Raw genomic sequence first — 19,708 nt, forward strand, 5'->3', positions numbered from 1 at the left:
TATATTCCCAAGACACCATGCTACTCCCTTAGTCGGAATATTGCCATATTTTGGCGATGAAGTCATATTACAGAAGCAGCAACCTGTTGATGGAGGCAATTACCGGATGAAGAAGTCGAGGAGGGAACACTATGTACACAGTACGTACGTACGTATGCTTACATCTATTGCATTTCTGAAGTTTTTATCGATCGTGTCTGTGCACATTTGTTTTTCCTCTCGATGTTAATGACAGATATTGTAAAGAAAACCGTAACAAATAAAGATAAAATAAACAAAAATTTAATCAACAACAATGCTCGTGATGTAAATAACGCAGCAATGCTTCGTACCCAGGACCTTCAGTCATACAGTACTACTGTCACTCTAACAGAACTACAGTACATGGGCCCGTATTCATGAAACCGTTCCCATGCTCAAGTATGGAATTTGTGCTCAAGCCGAATTTCTTGTTCCCGTTATAAATTCATAAAAAATGTATTTTTTCAATGATTTGGGCCGAAACATTGAAGAGACTTAAAGCTGGAAACTGTTTTCAATGTTTACATTTGACTTTTTGATCGTTTGACAAGATTTAAGCGAGTTACAAGAAACTGGGTTTGAGCATGATAACGGTTTCATGAATACGGGCCCTGGACAACGGTATATCATGCATCTTGGCATAGTCACGCAAATTGCTTCACAAACGAAATTAATGGTAGATTACTGGAATTCTCTAGTCTTTAGCTTCGGACCTGGTGAGCTTATTCAGCCAGTAGGTACCTGGGATGTAGTGCTATATTAAAATGACCTTGACATAGTTACAATGTTTCAGGAGTCAGATATGTTAAAAACTTCAAACAACGATATCCTAAGAAGCATTTGGTCTAGAGTCATGATACTTGGGTATGTTATGAAGATCAGCTGTGAATCGTTTTCTTTATTACACTAATGAGGTCAAATGTCAGCTTCAAGTGCTAGCCGGAGTCAAAGGTCAACGTGGGTTAAAAGCTTTAAAATTAGAATTAGAAATTTCAAACAACATTGTCTTAAGAAATGTTTAAGAGATGTTAAAATGTCCTGTGTAATAGTTACCAAATTTGGTCTGAAGTAAGCTATATGTCAGTTTCATGTAACAAAAGAAACAAGTGAGCGATACAGGCCATCTGGGCCTCTTGTTTTGTTTATGTTTTCCTCCAGAAAGACAGGGACATTTAAACACAACTTCATGAATATTACCAGCCAAACGTGTAATTCAATTACAACAAAAGGATTCGTTGCTTGCCATTCGGCACACCTTACCTAGTTGTTAACAAAGAAAATACACTTCCAATTATAACGGGCGACACATTTGTGAAAGTGGGATACATGTATGTCATTGAGTGTGCCCGATTCTTAGATACTACTTAATACAACATACATAAGTGTTTTCGCTTTCGAAGTTTCCTCTGACTTCCCGTAGACGTTTTTGTTGGATTGATTACAGTTGAATGTTTGCAACAGCTAAGGTCAAATACTGACAGCGTACAGAGATCACTGGCCCAACTGATTGGCTAATGTTAAGTGACTTTTGCCTGAAATGTCGTAGACATGTCGTAATATTGACTCTGTTAATGACACCCACAGGGTCTTATTATTCAGAAAACTGTAAAAGCATTGATGCCTGAGGAGACACCTACTGAAGAATATAAAATAGAACCGAAAATAATAGGGTTCAAAGGGTTGCAGCGGTTGTGGCAGAGCAAATGTGGTATCATTGATATCTCTGAGAAAGACCTACAGAATGCCCATACAATGAATGGGGTCCCACATTATTTGCCTTTTACGATCTTGCGGGAGGTATGCAGTAGATCAGTTATTCATCATTTTCCCCCAAATGAACTGCAGTATACATTGATGTAATAAACGCATTCAAAAACTCAATACTACTGTTTCATGCAGTCCTGACGAAGAAGGCTGCACTGCGAAATAGTATTAATCTAATACGCTGTGTGAAGCTTTCGGGAAAAGTGAAGCACTATTTATCATTATTGAACAGGACCTGCATTAAATTCATCGGAATATAAACCATTTCTTTAATAACGAGATCTCTCATGGGCGTTTTTGGAACTACTTTACTACAAATAGCTATGAAAGGACTGGACGGGGATAGATGTTATTCCTGTTTTGGAATCAAATTGGCTGCAGGTTTGTTTTTAAGACCACCCTAGGACAATCTTGTATCGTAAAAACAATCCTTATGTCCCATAAAGCCAGGAAGATTAGTTCTAAGTTTCACTCTATCGATCTGCCTGCTTTGTCACGATTAAACCGTCAGTGATGGGGAATGGCTGACAGGATCGTCGCTTGCAGAACAGGCATTTTTCTAAACTATAGTGTTTATCACCTTAAGTACGGGTTTGGAAATTGAACTGACACTTTAAAATGATACTTTGTTAATTCGCCGGCGGTGAATCTAAAACCTTAAACCTTAAAAGACCATACATGTAGCTGTTAAAAGGACGTAAAACACAAACAAACTAACCCAGCTTTCACGGCTTAATTCGGTGCAGCTCTACATGGCGAGGTTTTCGGGAACTAACTAAATTTGTATCTTAAATCCGTGTTGAATTATGACCAATCAAATTGATTGACAAACGCATTAATTAATAAGCCTCTTGACGGCTGCTGGAATTCAAATTTAATGCAGGTCCTATTCAATAATGACAAACGTGTGTATGTAGCACGTCAGTAAGTACCGCTGTTTATGGGATGTTGTTTTATTGTGAGCATTAAATATTCAATATTCCCATAGGAAAGTGATGCTATCAAGGGTGATTCCTAAGAACACTTGTTTATCCCTAGAGTGAGATGACGTATTGCCTTATAAAGATGAACCATCTCACTCTAGGGATAAACAATAAAACAACATCCCATAAACAGCGGTACTTACTGACGTGCTACATACACACGTTTGTCCGGAGTTTTGTATTGACAATTGGTACACATGTTTATTACATATATATGATAGGTCATCTCAAACAATGTCCACCCCCCCCCCCCCCCCCCATTTGAACGGTTGTCTGGTGAAATTAGTGCGAAAAATCAAGATCTATAAAAACCTTCAAATGAACCATGATATGTTTGTTCTACTCTAGTGTAGTAATACTTTGCATGTTTCATATGTATGCCACATCGATGTCTCAAACTTTATTTGAAATATTATAGGATTGACTGTTTCTATAAGGTAAAGGTAAAATAATGCCATCACTGGCCACAGAGCTGCAGCCTAGCGGCGTAGCTCAACACATGAAATAGGTTAAAGTAAAATAGATATGAAAAACCCCATCTTCAGCACAAATGCAAAGCATCATCGTACCGATTCCGACAACAGGAACGATAAATAAGACAGGGAATATGAACAATAAGATTTTTCTTAGTCTATGAAGCAGTTTTAAGACAAGGATGTTCCTTGCTGTGTTAAGATTCATTGTATGGAAAACCAGGTAAGAAACGATCCCTTGGGCACTCAGCACCTTAGCATCCATATTTACTGGGAAAAGTGTCTATATTTACTCTAATTTGCACGTTCAGCTTAAACCCAATCATAAATTGTTCATATGTGGTATTTGATAACTTATAATTTGACCCACAGTCTCCTATACCTAACCGTTGACATATGCAGTATGTATAAATTGAGGCAATAGGACTTTAAGTGTGTAATACTTTTCTCTTTCCAGAAATAGCATCGAACACATTGTAAGCATGTACTTGGTTATTACAGGTACTTACCATTTAAAAGTGTGTGTTTCTGCTACAAAAACATGTATAATTGCGTTTGGCATATGCCCGATAGGCAAAGCAAGGCATATTGACAGCGTAAAAGTGGCGTTGTCCTGTATAACCAACAAATGTGCTAGTACCTTGCATCACGAAAAAGGATCTTAAAATACATGCTACTCTTATCGTGTGTTACATCTTCTGCCAGTTGATCATTATATTGATTAATTTCACGTTTCATTTGTTCTTACCAATGATGTACAAAACAGGGTGGTTACAATTATACCTATCAGTTCCACTTCAAAAAGAAATTATGTTTTTTAGGTACCAACCTTAACCTAAATATCAAGTGGTAATTTCCTTGCAATAAAATAGACCGAATTCCCATGTATTTGACTTTGCATGGATTTTGACAGAGTGTTTCAATGTAGTTAGTGTTGAGACGAAACCGTACTGCAGCAGTAACACTAAATCCATTTTATAACTTTTTTTTGTGTGCAGATAGTGTTGCGGTCTGTTATATCAATTGCTTGGCGAAGCAATCTTAAGAACACAATGTAACTATACTATAGCAAGCTGATGGCATCATGGCATTATTCCGAATAATCTAATGTCACTGAGACTTTTAATTACTGCTCCATTCGGACACGAAGTCACATAAATGGTAGGTACAGTTGTAGGATCGCACAACGTTACACGATGTGCGGTGTGCGCGCGATATGCGCACGGTGTGTGTACGATGTGCACACGGTGTGTGAACGATTAAAATCTGGACGAGTATTGCTTGCGCACATATGTGCGCACGATGAACGAACGTTGTGCTATGACAATCGTGGTTGGTGTAAATTGCGAAATAGCTTAACAATATAAACTAATTATTTTAGTATATTTCTATATTCTAGCTACATAAATTAGCTGATCTGTCTATCTATATTTCCTTAAACTTGTAGAAAAGGTGTTTTCGGTGTTTTTAAACGACACAGAGCGACTCATGTAAAATAAAAAAACATAGTCACGGTCACGTATCCTGGTAAATATACCCACTCTGTACTTATACCTTGACCGTAGTTTTCCCCACCCGGGGCACTTACGTAACTCGCCAAGGTGTTAAAATCCAAGTGAGGGGAAGCTATAGACCAAAACGAACGAAAATAACAAATACTTAACGTCCAGCTGTGTTTTCGTAACGGTCATACAGTATCACATATCTGCTGTTTGTCAGGCACAGGCCAGGTAAAACTCCGGTCAACCATCAAATTGTTATTTACCTGTTCTGTTACCTGGAAGCTTAACCCATTCTTGACATTCTAACGGTCACTGTAATGCTGTGTAACACGCATTGTGAAATTGAACGTTATCCTTATTGATTTAGTGAGAAATTTTTATTCACAGTCTTCTTCATTCTATGCAAAGGTTCTGGATTTTCGATGTGAGCACGCTATTTTTGGTGCGTTGTGCGATCACACAACTGTAACATCTCGCCACGAGTATCGAGGGAAACACAAGCCAGCACTGCACAACATTTCTATGATAGAAAATATGGATTCAGAAAGGGCAGATCATGCGAAACCCAACTAATTCATTTTATGGATGACATCACCAACAACATTCAAGCAGGCCAGCAGACTGACATACTCATTAGGGACTTCGCGAAAGCCTTCGACAAGGTCAACCACAGTCTCCTCATCCACAAACTCAGTGATTGCGGGATACGTGGAGAAATCGACTCCTGGACCGAAAACAGGCAGGCTGGAAGAACACGAACTGTCGTCGTGGAAGAAAGAGCTCCACATCGGTGGAGTCGATTCCGGAGTCCCCCAGGGCTCGAACCTAGGACTGAGTCTCTCCATCTATTACATCACCGACCTGCATGAGTCACTGGAGTCCACCATCATACTATACGCGGATGAAACCATAGCCTATCCACCATTTCATCAGAGAACAGCGGTAAGACCCTACAGGAGGACCTCGACAAGCTGACCAAATGGTAACTGTTATGGTGCATGAAATTCCATCCCTACAAGTGTAACATCCTTAGACTCAGCAACAAGAGAAACCAAATCAAGACCAACTATCACTTACGGGGCCACTACATGCAGGAGGTCAACACAACCCCTATTTAGGTGTCACCATATCCAACAACCTTAAATGGGACACACACATTAGGAAGATTACAGGGAAGGCGAACAGAACCTAAATCTGAAGATTACATCTACCCAGATCAAAAAACTAGCATAAAACGGCCTGGTTAGACCTTTGATGGAATATGCATCCTCCGTATGGGATACGTACTTACCCAGTACAACATCAACAACATTGAACACATCCAGAGAAGAGCTGAGAGGTATGTCACGAACCGTTATCGGAACACGTCCAGCGTCGACTCTGATATGCTTCAAATGCTTAAGTGGAAACCACTACAAGAAAGGAGAAGGAAGCTAGACTAGTGCTGTTATACATGATAGTCAGAGGTATGGTTGCCATCGGTAACGAAAACAGACTGCTTCCACCAAGACGACATGCCAGAAACACCAATACTAGATCCTTCCAACTGCTTACCCGCAGGACTGGTTCAAGAAAGATGTCTTTCTTTCCCAGAACTGCACGTGGATGAAGCCCAGAGTGGCGAAACTCTGAAACCTTTAAAGCTTCTTTTATCCAGTTTTCAACCTACAAACTTATTTAACTGTGCCAGTCTTATCCAATGTGAAAACGCCACACATTGTGGAAGCATCAACCTGTTGATGGAGGCAATTACCGGAAGAAAAAGAACCCAAATTTCTAAACTATTTGGACACTTTTTTAATCTTCATTCATTTGTGGAATCAATGAAAAGGTCTGAATTGTTTGCTACTAAGAAATGTATAATTTCCACTATTTTTCAGATTTTCAGCTGTAATTTTTTTCCGAAAGTGAAGGGGAGCGAATTTATCTTTGGATTTTTTTCGATGATAACCGGAAAATCGATCTGTACGTTGTCTACACTATACTACCGTTTATACAGTGGGTTTTCATTTCAAAGTGTGCATTACATACCGTGGGACTTTTTCACTGGAAAGCGCAATAGTCACACATATACTTAATTCAAGGAAAAGGAAACTGGATATAAGTATTTCAAATTTTCATTTCCGTCTCGTATCATGATTTGAGATGAAACACTTCCGTAACTTGAATTCAGATATCAACACAGCCGGAAAATACGGAGAACAGTTTTGTGAGTCAATCTATCACCATAACACAACCGAGGAGAAAACAAAACCTCTAAGGTAAGTTAACTTTGAAAGAATTGTTGAATGATAGCTGTAAACGCCGAAATGGCAGCACCTGCTGAATGTTTTCAGGGAGTTGAGAAAGATATTGGCTGATTGCAAAGGCCCTATAACCACGGATAATAATTTGTGAACCGCTTTGAGACGACCTACGTACTAGGTTGTGATAAAGCTGTATATAAGAACCTTGAATTATTAATAAAATAATATCTGTGCTGTCCAATCATACTCCAAGTATTTACGCACGCATCATTTTATAAAAAAAGTAATATATTCCAATACACATAGGACTGTTTTATTGATATCCAATAATCGCTGCCGTTACTATGAGATGCTGCTGTCATAAATCAGGACCTTGTCACAGAACTCTTCTATCTATCATATGGGTTAATATTTAGAGGTTTCCATATGATCATTTCGTTATCTAGAGTGGTCGGATGGCGCAGTGGATAGCGCACATGCCTTTCACCAAGGCGGCCGGGGTTCGATTCCCCGATCGGACGTGAAAAGGTTTGGGTCACCTGCCCGACCACGTGGCTTTTCTCCGAGTCCTCCGGTTTCCTCTCACACTAAGACCCCCACGCGCTAACATCCAGGCCAACAAGAGTGATTAATATAAGTTGAAATAACTTGTTTCATAATTGCTAAAGTTTTTATTTATATTTATATCATTTCCATAGTTTACCCCGAATAAAGCTGATACCTTCATTTCATCCCGAGGGTTAAAGGCCTAAGAATTGACGTGTTTAAGGTTTGACAGCGGGCAGAATTTGAAATATAGTCGAACCCCCTAATTATGATAGTCTAATTGCCAGAGAAAAATATGATAATAACTTGAGGTTTTTGAAGTAAAACCAATTTTCATGATGTAATCCTTTCCATAACTTTAGTATGCATATACAATACCTACTCCCATCTTTGTAGCCCAAAAACAAAAGATTCAAATTTCCCTACCTCCCTACCGTGACGTAACCCATATCTCGATGACAGAACCACGGAGTGATCTCCCTTCCTCAAACCCCCTTTTATGGAGCCTAAAGGCAGCCGGGAGGCAAGGGGAGAAACACAGGGTGGGACCCCATAAAGTTATGGTAAGTATTACATCATGAAAAATGGTTTTACTTCAAAAACCTCAATTTCATTTAAGTAATAATTACCATAACTTTAGTATGCGAATTCGTCTTACCGTAGTGGATGCTTCGAATCCAGGCAGACTAGGCTGACGGAACAATCTCGAGACATGTTCAAGGTAGGGAAAAGGTTCAAGGAACCCCCCTAATAAAGCCCCGAAAATAATTAAAAAATGAAAAACCTCCCCGTGAAACGAGCAGGTGTACCACCGTGGTGCATGATAGCATACTATTTAAAATCACTAAATTACTGTGGAGGAACAGCCACAGACTGTGCAACCACCACCGGTCCAAGGGAATACAATCCATCAGAATGAGAAGCCAAGGACCGGAGATAAAAATCCGTGAAGGTAGTCTGTCCGCGCCAGAAAGCCGCGGACATGACCTCCTGAAAGGGGGACCCATTGAGGAGGGCCCATGACGCAGCAAGGGCCCTGATCTCATGAGCTCTCACCTTATACAACGCCCGAACCTGATCATCCGAGTGGTCGTAACCGTACTTGATGACCTGACAGATCCATCTAGACACTGACTGAGAAGAGATATCCTGTTGACCCTGCTTAATGGGCAAAAACAGACGAGATCGAGGACCTCGCCCCCCCCNTCCTCTCACCCAACGAAGGCAGTCAAAGACGGAACCTGATTCTTAGCCATAAAGGCAGGATCAGTGAGAAGGGTAACGGCAGAGTAATTCATGGACCACCGGAGGCTAGAGTGGTGAGAAGACAAGGCATGAATCTCACTCCTCCTTCGACCTGAGGCCAGGGCAATAAGGAATACCACCTTGTAGGTAACAAACTTCAAGGAGGCAGACGCTAAAGGCTCATAAGGTGCCCGCATCAGCGATTCGAGCACCAGTGGCAAATTCCACTGGGAGCCAACTGACGGACTCTACCATGGTGGGTGTGTGTGTGTGTGTGTGTGTGTGTGTGTGTGTGTGTGTCAACAGAACTGCTAACACGTCTCCGCGAGGGAGAGACCAAACCCCAAGGATTCCACGACGGAAAAGCCATGGGGTTACACCCATATCCCGGAGGATAAGGGAAAGGTCCCACGGGCTGGGAGTGACTCCAGAACCAGCCAAACTGGCCTGCCTGAGACTGGGGCTGGCCAACTTGCCCAAAGGGCGAAGGTGGACCGCCACTCCCTCAGGGGGAAACCCGGGCATATACGGGCTAAGCCCGTAACTGCCGGGATGCTGTTGCAACCCAAAACCATCCGCAGGCTGGTAAGGGCGGCCCAAGGATGGTTGCCCGCAGGCACCCATATACCCTAAGCCAGGGGAAAACGGAGGCCGGAAAACGGCCCCTGTCCAGCAAACCCAACACCCGGAAGAATGAAACTCAGGACAGGACCTAATAGGACCAGGTCCGGGTAACTGACCGGGAGGGTACGCCTGACCAGCATTGGTGCCAGGATTAGTGAGCTGCGCGTCACTAATCCCGGTAGACACAGACAATCCCGAAAGAAAGTCTGTTGTCACACCTGGACCTGAACCCGAAAGAACAGGCCCGGCACCAAGACTGTCCCCAACGACAGCACCACCTGGAATGCCGGGATCACTGACAGAGTCAGTGACCGGCGGCCGGTAGTCCCTACCCGAAGGCAAGCGCGAAAGCTTACGGGCGTTCCCGGCCAATTCGACCCTTGGCTGTGCCAAGCCAGGGTCAGGCTGCCCCTCCCCTACTCCAGGGAGTTCCTGGACAGGAAGGGCCACCCCCTGCTCACGAGAGGGACTTGCCGAAGCAAGACCCCCCGAGACAGGAACAGAGACAGTACCACCAGACCCCAGAGAGCTGGTGGCACGACCCCTACCTCTCTGCTTCCCTCGCTTACCGGAAGAAACAGACGAATCTGTCTTACGGTAAGTTGAGGGTAGCTTTGGAACAATGAAGTCCTTGCCCTGAGATTTTGACTGTGAACAAAGTTCACAAGGCGAAACCTCACTGCAAGGACGACACCTGGGACAGGCATCATGAGGGTCCCGTTCCACAAAGAAATGGGAACACCCATGAGCACTACCTCGTCGCTGTCCCGACCGAGACATACCCTCCAAAGCGAACGTAAACAAAAAATTTACAAGCAGATAAAACGGGAAAATAAGGATAAAATACGATAGTACAAAGTACGCAACGTAGAAAGAATTTCACCCGTAATATAAATCAGAAAACGGTTAAAATAAATAACGTTTGCCGAAACAAACAACCGTCACCGAAATAAACAGAGGTCGGAAATTAACCCACGATAATGGCGGACCGTGGCACACCACCGGCACACGTGGAGTAAAATAACCGGCCGTAAAAGGCACAAAAATAATTTTCAACAATAATTAATTATATTTACAAGGGCAGATGGGTATAAGGCACACAAACTGCGCAAAAAATTGAGTTGACACTCGAACAAAACGACAAAACAAAGTTTTGAAATGGAGCAAGCTCCGGGCGTCAGCAGGCAGCAGGCGCCATAAAAGGAAGAGGAAGGGAGATCACTCCGTGGCTCTGTCATCGAGATATGGGTTATGTCACGGTAGGGAGGTAGGGATATTTGAATCTTTTGTTTTTGGGCTACAAAGAGTGGTGTAGGTATTGTATATGCATACTACAGTTATGGTAATTATTACTGAAATGAAAAGATATATTACAATAAATGTTCAAGCCGTTTTAGGTTGTCTGAACCGGAAGTAAGATGCCCTATAATCATCAGACATTGATAGATGTGGAAACAAGGGAAGATATTATTACAAATTGATACAATAATAACTGATTTTTTTTATTTTTTTTTCGTACAAAAACTTTATTTCACTGTTAAATTACAGACTTTTGTTGTTGTATTTGATATTACACACAATATTTCTAAACATTTTCTTCAGGTTGGTAAGTATTGATTATGAAACGTTCGTTTTTACACAACCAATACTATTTTCTATGTGACCTTACAATGACTAGTACGATATGTACACTAGTACTGTCACCTTCATCTGGCAAATGACCAATGAAGCGTATGCACACAAAGGTGTAAAATGTGTACGAGTTGTCCACAAAATCGCAGTTATGGAAGTTTTGAAGCGGTTGTCTGTCTCAATTATCCGGAACCAACGGTTTTCAGGTAGTCTATGATTATGGTCATAGTTATCGTTTTGAAAAGAGACTTAAGACTTGCTACATTATTATAGATATTATCTTGTGTTCGGCTGAAGATCGGCTGCCCTTCGTGTTTCAATAGTTGCATGAATAAGGTTACGTGATATACGAGGCACATGTGTATGAATAATATTTGACCCAGTCTCACAGAATAATGTTGTTGATTATAATTATTAGTATACATGTATACTTTATTGTTTTGTTTATTTATTGTCTATTTCATCTCGACCTTTTTTTTATATAAAAGTCCCTCAAGGTATTAATTTCCTGATTTATGAAAGTTATAGTCATGCCGGCGAAATCGGTTTTTGTTACATAGCTATGGTTTTTGTTACACAGCTACGGTTTTTGTTTAATAGCTACGGATTTTGGTTACATATATAGCTACGGTTATTGTTACATAGCTACGGATTTTGTTACATAGCTACGTTTTTTGTTTAATAGCTACGGATTTTGTTACATATATAGCTACGGTTATTGTTACATAGCTACGGATTTTGTTACATAGCTACGGTTTTTGTAACATAGCTACGGATATTGTTACATAGCTACGGTTATTGTAACATAGCTACGGTTTTTGTTACATAGCTACGGTTTTTGTTACATAGCTACGGTTATTCTTACATAGCTACGGTTATTGTTACATAGCTACGGTTATCGTTACATAGCTACGGCTTTTGTAACATAGCTACGGATTTTGGTAGTGGTACGGGGATCCTTAAAATTATTGGTAGAAACTTAAATAAGAAGTAGCCTTGCCCCAACGCCGATATTTACTTTATTTAATAGGGCGAACAATTAATATTATCCTGGCACTCACTTGTTGCATATCTTTAACCATTCAAAATAATAATATTACAATAATGTGAACAATTCACTTTTTGTTTTAAAGATGCCAAAACCATACTACGCCAAAAAGAAGACTTTGGCAGAGGGTCTGATGGACGTGGGCCTGATGGTAGCCAATGCCAGTCAGTTAAAAGCCGTGCTTGACGCTGGCTACACCCACGATTACTACCTGCCTCTTGTGGTGCTCATCAGCATCTGCCTCCTCTTACAAGTGTGCGTAGGTGTCCTCATCCTTCTACTTGGGATCACGGAGGACAATGAGGAGGAAGACCCGAGGTCCAATAGAATCAACAAGAGTGTTGTCGGCGTAATTTTCATCATCACAGTCCTCAACATATTTATCGGGGGGTTTGGAATATCAGCATCTCCAAAGTTACACGTCAGCGGTTCAACCGGGTGAAGACGTGGATGCTCTGTATTAAACTTTGATCATGCACGCGATTTTCATTACTCCTTCCAATTCAACTATATACACGAAATCAAGTCATTCACATTTATGTTTTTATAATTATCTTTCTTTAATTTAAGAATCTTCATATTATGTTAATAAGATATTGGTATTGATTTGAAAGAACATGTAGTATGAAATTTTGTATTATCAGATTTACTTAAAATTTGTACAGTTACCTACGCCAAAAACACTTACAACTAACATTGGCAGTGAAAACGCTTCATATCTGTTACGTGTGGTCATTCGGGAACGGTTGGTACTTTCCATGAATGAGATACAATTTTCTCGGTTTCGGAAAGTGCCGAAGGTTTCCGATTGATGCGCATGCCGTATGGTACATTTGTATTATATACATGCCTTTTGCATACGGAAACAAATACGCATATGGATACAATTTTTAAAATGCAGCAAGTCAAGCATCGTTTTTGGGGAAATGTTTGACTGATGTTGGCGCAAAGTGCATTTAATTAGTCATATATATTTGCTACAAATCTCCAGGCGTAACTTTGCTCAATTTCGACTCTTAGATTTCGCAACAGCTTGATACATTCGACGTTGGAAAATTTAAAAGTCTGCCTCGTTTTTGTTGGTTAAATGTCCGTCTTGTCCTGCGTTATATTTCAATGTCTGTACGAAAACTTATTCAGTTAGGAAGTGTAGGTCAAATCACAAACTGCGGCGATCAAGTGGACATGCGCTATGCCGTGTTTCATGTCTACGTGCCACATGTTACATGCTACATGTATGTCATAGCTCATTCGAAAACGCCTGATTGCTATTTTCGATTTCAGCGACAACTGTTTCCGAATATAAAAGTTCGTTTGTTGATTTTCCTAACACGACACTACAGTGTAATCTAATGTCTGCTGTTAGGAGACACTTACCCTAACATTTGATCCGGATGTATCAAGAGATGTTCTACTAAATAATTACATTTGCCTTGATATATAGTAATCGGCAAGCCGACGGTGCTGATAGGGAGATTGATCCGGAATAAACGTTATTGGAAGGGAATGCATAATGCTTGTACAATGATGTCAATAAAGTTAGACTCTTGGGAAAGATATTGAGACCTCGATCTGTCAGCAAGACTATGATATTGTGTTCTTTGTCGTCTATGTGGGTCTAACATACGCATAGTCTTGATTCCAGTGTAATGTAAAACTATCATTTACAAAAAGACAAATTTACGTTAGGTATATTTAATCTAAATCACTGTAAGCACATACATGTACTAATCTCCACTCAATGTCATTTATTATATATCTGCAGCGCAACTGGGCCTGACTACTACAGTTAACCTGGTATTTCCGGTTGGTAGAACTACAGTATAATTATCGGAGGTCATGAGTTCGAATTCTGGTTTGGTACCGCAGCATGCTTTTTTTTTTTTAACTCAGAACACTCCTGTTACACACATTTTCTGAAAGTTCCCTAGTGGACGATCATAGCTTCGTATTTCTCTTAGATCAGGACGCTTTCACCGTTGACCGACTTCAATAGTAAAATGAAGATTCACGACTATTCTATTTGTCAGGAATAATCCATTTAAAACTCAAGTGTAGATAGTGTTGCGGCCTGAAACGTCCCTATAGGAATTGCTTGGCAATGCAATCGTCAAAGCACAATGCAATTCTCCATAGCTATAGCCAATGGTATGGTTGCAAGATGTCATTATTCTAAATCAATTTAATGCAATTTGAACTTCAAATTACAGCTTCATTGAGAAATTCATCGTTTTCATTGTGAAAAGAAACTATGTAAATGTTAAGTTATATATATATATAGATACAAGCCGTCATTGCGTGCATTGTGCATACAGACACATATATGTTGTAAACAGGAATTGTCGCGTGTCCATTCTTGAAACTATTTGTAAGAATAGAAAGCTTCAACTTAGGACTCTTATTTCTGAGTAACTGATTATGTTTTCCTGCCATTTAGGTCTTTAATATTGGTGTTAAAAGACGCTGAAACCTTAACCATTGGCGTTAAATGTACATACAATTCTTGGAATTTCCTTATAGATTCATTTCAGTATCACAGCCAAAATACCAGGTAGAATCGACTGTATAATGAGATTTAAAAAGAAATCATCTGTTCATGTTGTGATGATTAAACGATTGTTACATGTAAAAAAATACTATTTTTAGGCATGTTCCCCTGTGATCGCACATTCCCAGGTCCTTGTTATTAAATTTCCAGAGAGAATTACTATACTGTACGCAAGACCTCCTTATTACTTTGGTTAAACACCTTTAAAATCATGCGGTTCTTTTCAACTCTACTGGATTGCAGACAGGGCGTATTTTGTTTCTGATATTAGACAATTCTTTACGTTATAGGTATCCAACCGGTATTGATTGATATCCACGAACAACATTGGAACAGAAGCTTTGGGATCCCATGCCACTTCACTGAGTAATACTTGTATAGCGGCTTACTTTCAAACAAATAACGAAAGTGGATAATAGAAAAGAATCTTTCTTTTTATCAGCTGCACCTTTCGCAAACGTTCACAACTATCCTCATATCCTGATTTTGATAGCAAATGATTCATCAAGCTACTGCTGAATGATACATTAAGAGAACATTATATGAAAGAGATTCTTGAACAAGTATCAAATATAGTGTAGGTATATCAATACCTTCTTAAACATTCAGTAAGTAGATTTTATCACGTCGGATGCCTTACGGAGGCGGAGTATGCATCTCACACACATATAACTCTGCTCTACGTATACCCCACCACCTACCAAAGCCAAAACTCAACCCCAGCGCCAATGTCCACGCCGTCCCGTCCCACTCCTTCACTTCGACGATTTCTCATTATCGTTATATAGTTTAATTTTTATCGGGACAAGCATTTCTATTGGTTTATTATTTTTATGTAATCAGCTCATAAGATAAAACAAACTGACGATAGAACTACTTTTTGACGAAATAACGGTAACAAGCGTTTTTATTGGATGATTTGTCAAATTAAATCTTTGATAGTTTTTAAACTTTTTGTTGTTTATATTAGAAATAAATTCAAATTAATCCTTAAATATTTCACCATAATAAAAAAATCACATGTTTATAATTCTAACGTAAGACGTGGTAGTTTTGATGGACAGTTTGAATATATCAAAATATATACAACAAATCATAATGTTCGTTTTCGAATGAGGGGATTGGAGTCGTTTTAAGTGAAAATCTTTGCCCATTCTTGTGTATCACGACAGATAAAATTAAAGCATTGTACTTTTATGCATACTAAAATCTGAAATTTATGGAAAACAATTCAAACTTGAGATTAGACAGATGATAAAAACCTGATATCTCATTTCAAATTTCAACAAAGCTACTGCAAATAATGTCCGATCAAGTCAATAAAACAGCATTTCAATTATAAAAACAATGGTATCAGATGACAGAATCAATCTGAAGTAATCTCGACACCACTTGCAATAGATTGCTGGAGTCAATGTCTGCTGTATTGCCATTATCGTACATTCACGGCACGGATTGTTATGTAATTGATGACTGACGCAATGGCTGTTCTCGACAATTAGTCTCGTTCAACCAGACGCTTGATCACCTGTTCGGCGTAGCTTGCGCAGACAACAAGAGTCTGGTTGAACGATAATTCTCAAATAGTTCTGTTTAATCAAGGTCACTCAGACGTTTGACATATATACATGTGATACGATACATTTAAGCATTCATGTTAATCAGGTAACAGTACTATATGCAAGTAGATCAAATAACTTGTTATAACTAAACCATTATACATGACACGGATCACGTATAAAATATTCAGGGTCTAGATATATATAATGTGTATTGTTCAGGTTCCAGAGGGATTACTTGTACTATTTAGGTTCTAAAGAAAATATTAAATGTAAAGTGTCAACTTTATTAACCGTATTTGCGAGCGTTTTCTGAACTGCATGTGGTACCCGTCATGATGTCGCATTTAAACATCCTGAATCACGTATAATTTTCAGTTTTTATGTGACCGTGGCAAAAGAAATAAATGTTTCCTTCAATTTCCTTGCATTTCCGGAAATAATACACATGTGCGGACTGAACGGAAGCTGACAAGACGTTAATCATGATGTTTTTTAAACTTAAAGGAAATATCTATTTTGAAATATTTTCAACGTTTTAAAGTGGATTATACATCAGTGAGTGTGTGTCATGCCCTTAGATTGTAGTGTTAGCCACAATGTTCTAGAAAGTGTTCGAATGATTAAAAAAACATTGAAAAAATAGGAACATATAAGGAAATCGATAAGTAAAGGGTAACAGTAAAGTTAATCTAGACAGACCGCCCCAGTTGTGGAGAATAATAATTTTTAACAGACAAAAAGTCTCCATATAATTTTATACTGATGTATAAAACGCTTATTCCAGACGACAACAATTTATCATTTTATTTAAACATTGGATCAGATACAAGTAACAAAAACTTACAGTTCATCGTCTCCTGATAGTAAAACGTTTACTTTATATGCAATTGGTGATTACACGCAAGGCAGGTGTCAATTAATATGTTTAAATACCTGTTATGATGTGCATATGACCCATGACTCACTTAAAACACTTATAATTAATTACATAAATATGCTGGGTAAAAGCATGTGAATGGTAAAGTTGATAACTATGGAATACAGCCGATATCGTTAAGATATTCAGATAGACCTTTTGGCATTATGTTGGCATATTGTTTCTGAACAGTTTTGTGTCGTTCACACAATCAAATCTAAGCATTTGTTGTTTTGCTCTAAAAATAAAGACTTATATAGTTTGTTACATGTTTTGATGGTCTTCTATTTAGAGTCATAACTCCCTTTGATAGTTATAACTTGTAACCGTGTAAGAATTCCTCTATAATTATTCCTCATGACTTCCGTTATCCAATGCATATTGTTCCTTCAGATCCCTTTCTTAAATATCCAGTTGTTTAACTAATGCAAAACTACTTACCATTAAGGTTTCATAAACTTTTTTTTTTTTTAATTTCCATTTGCTCGTGCAGAAATCTTTTGAAAAAGAGATATAGCTAATAGTTTTACATTTAACGTATCATTCGCTACAAAGCCAACGTACGCTCACATAGTTAAACTATATATTCGTTAATTTTGAATGGCATGTCATCCATTATTCAGTGTCTGCAAAGTATCATAATTCAGTAATTGAATAAAGCCTTCTGTAACGATAGAGGAAGCGGCGTAGGCAATAGCAAACAAAACCAGCTAAATAGATGAATATCATCACTGTTTAAATTTAAAGCGAGTATGTAAACAATGCATCATGGTTAACTTCACCGTTCGTAGAATGTTATTGTTTTCTAACCGATCACTTTCATTAAGATGCAAGAGCTGTCAGAAGTGGTCAATCTGTCAGTACATCAAATGTTTATTTCAAACTGTTGCACAAGATTGCTTACCAATCTATCTCAAATACCTAGTCAAAAATGGAACCCTTAAAGTGAAAATATTACCAACGAAACCCTCGTTTTAGTTTAGTCATTTAAATTTTTAAAATTTTCAAACAATCATCCTGATGTGGTTGCCAATTTTTTTGGTACAATTTGGAGTATGTTTTCTAGAATTTCATGACTTTCTCTGTCTTTTAAATGAAGACAATTAATGATATCAAAACCTATCAGGTCGATTCATTTTATGGGTGTCTGGCTAAATTACTGTCATGGATTGCCAACATTTAAAAGTTCCATTAATTACAACCAACTCCACAAGGCAGACGCGTCCCTTCGAAGACGACAAGATTTCTCGTCCGAAAACATTGCACTATAAACATCAGACAAGGCCAGAAGTATTGAAATGTTGACTTCCGTTGCTGGCACCGGTTGTTTCGGCGGCGACACTTTGTCTGAGAAACGACGCTTCAGCTTGTGCGAATCAGTTTAATGCATTGCAGAAAGAATGTCTAATCCCTGATTTTGTACCAATCAATTGCGATGCAGCATCCTAGATTAAAGGCCACAACAAAGATTGCACAACGAAATGTACTTGGCTTCTGAACGCATTGCTAAGGTTCTCGCATTTTAATAAATCAATACTCCCTCCTTTTTTATGTCAGCTGAGATGCAAGACTTACCACTACATTAAGAGAAGCACTAAGACGATGTTTGTAAATAAATTGAACTGGAAATGTGTTTTCACGATGCATTGTCTTTGCACTATATTATTTGTCAATATGCTTTCTGTGTTCATTCTGGTCGATTACCGCTGAAACTTTAACATTGGCCGTTATATAACATTGTGTACATCAAAGAATCTAAATCGCCAGCAATGTCCTACGGCAACCGCTATGACGTCCCGTTGTCCGTTCGTGATATGTAAACATGGTTTTGCTTGTCTGTTGTGTATATAGTTTGTGTTTTTGTAGGTCTCCTGTGATTGGTCAATATGTGTTTCGTAGGCCTGTTGTTATTAGTTGATGTTTCTTGTGTGTAAAATATAATTGTTCAATATATGTTCGTATGCCTGTTGTGATTAGTTAATGAGTTTCTCTCTTGATGACTTGATGTTCTTTTTTTTATCTTGTGTGGTAGATCGATTTGAGATATTTTGTTTGTCACATTAATGTGTTATGTATATTTCTCTTGGCTAGTGCAGGTATGCTCATGTGATTGGACACTGCTTATTTTTATGTTTGGTTTTATTGGAAAACGATTATTTGCAAATCTATCATGATTGGTCAACGTTGAATTGCATTTTCCCTTGCGAATACTGAATGTATGTTAGTGTGTCGGTTGCGATTGGTCAATGTCTGGATCAACATGTATTGTGATTGGCAAATTGGTGAATATGCGTCTAACATTCATCTGCTTGGCTCAAACTTGGTACAGGAAACGCGGCAAAGTTTATTTTACTCAAAATATTTCATATATACACTCATAAAAGCCAAAAGTTACCAGGAAAATTTGTTTTCGCCCGTATTAGATATAATATCGTCGGAAGTAGGTCACTGATTCTAGGATGTGCAACGTGTTGTCGCCTGTGAGAAGCCGTTGTCATTTTTTAATGATATTTCCCCTTAAAATTGCCATTTGAAATGAATAACATGAACACCGAAAAATGTTAAGAAGATGTTATGCTGGCAAAGGTGTAGCATAAG

The 19,708-nt window shown here is 38.9% G+C and overlaps 1 pseudogene; it reads left to right on the forward strand.

Moving 5' to 3' along the window:
* Positions 1-12,169: 12,169 nt before the first annotated feature.
* LOC110465249 lies at positions 12,170-12,526 on the forward strand (annotated as a pseudogene).
* The last annotated feature ends 7,182 nt before the right edge of the window (positions 12,527-19,708 follow it).

The sequence above is a fragment of the Mizuhopecten yessoensis genome, unplaced genomic scaffold (assembly GCF_002113885.1).
Source record: "Mizuhopecten yessoensis strain PY_sf001 unplaced genomic scaffold, ASM211388v2 scaffold11067, whole genome shotgun sequence".
In the NCBI taxonomy this organism is placed as follows: domain Eukaryota; kingdom Metazoa; phylum Mollusca; class Bivalvia; order Pectinida; family Pectinidae; genus Mizuhopecten; species Mizuhopecten yessoensis.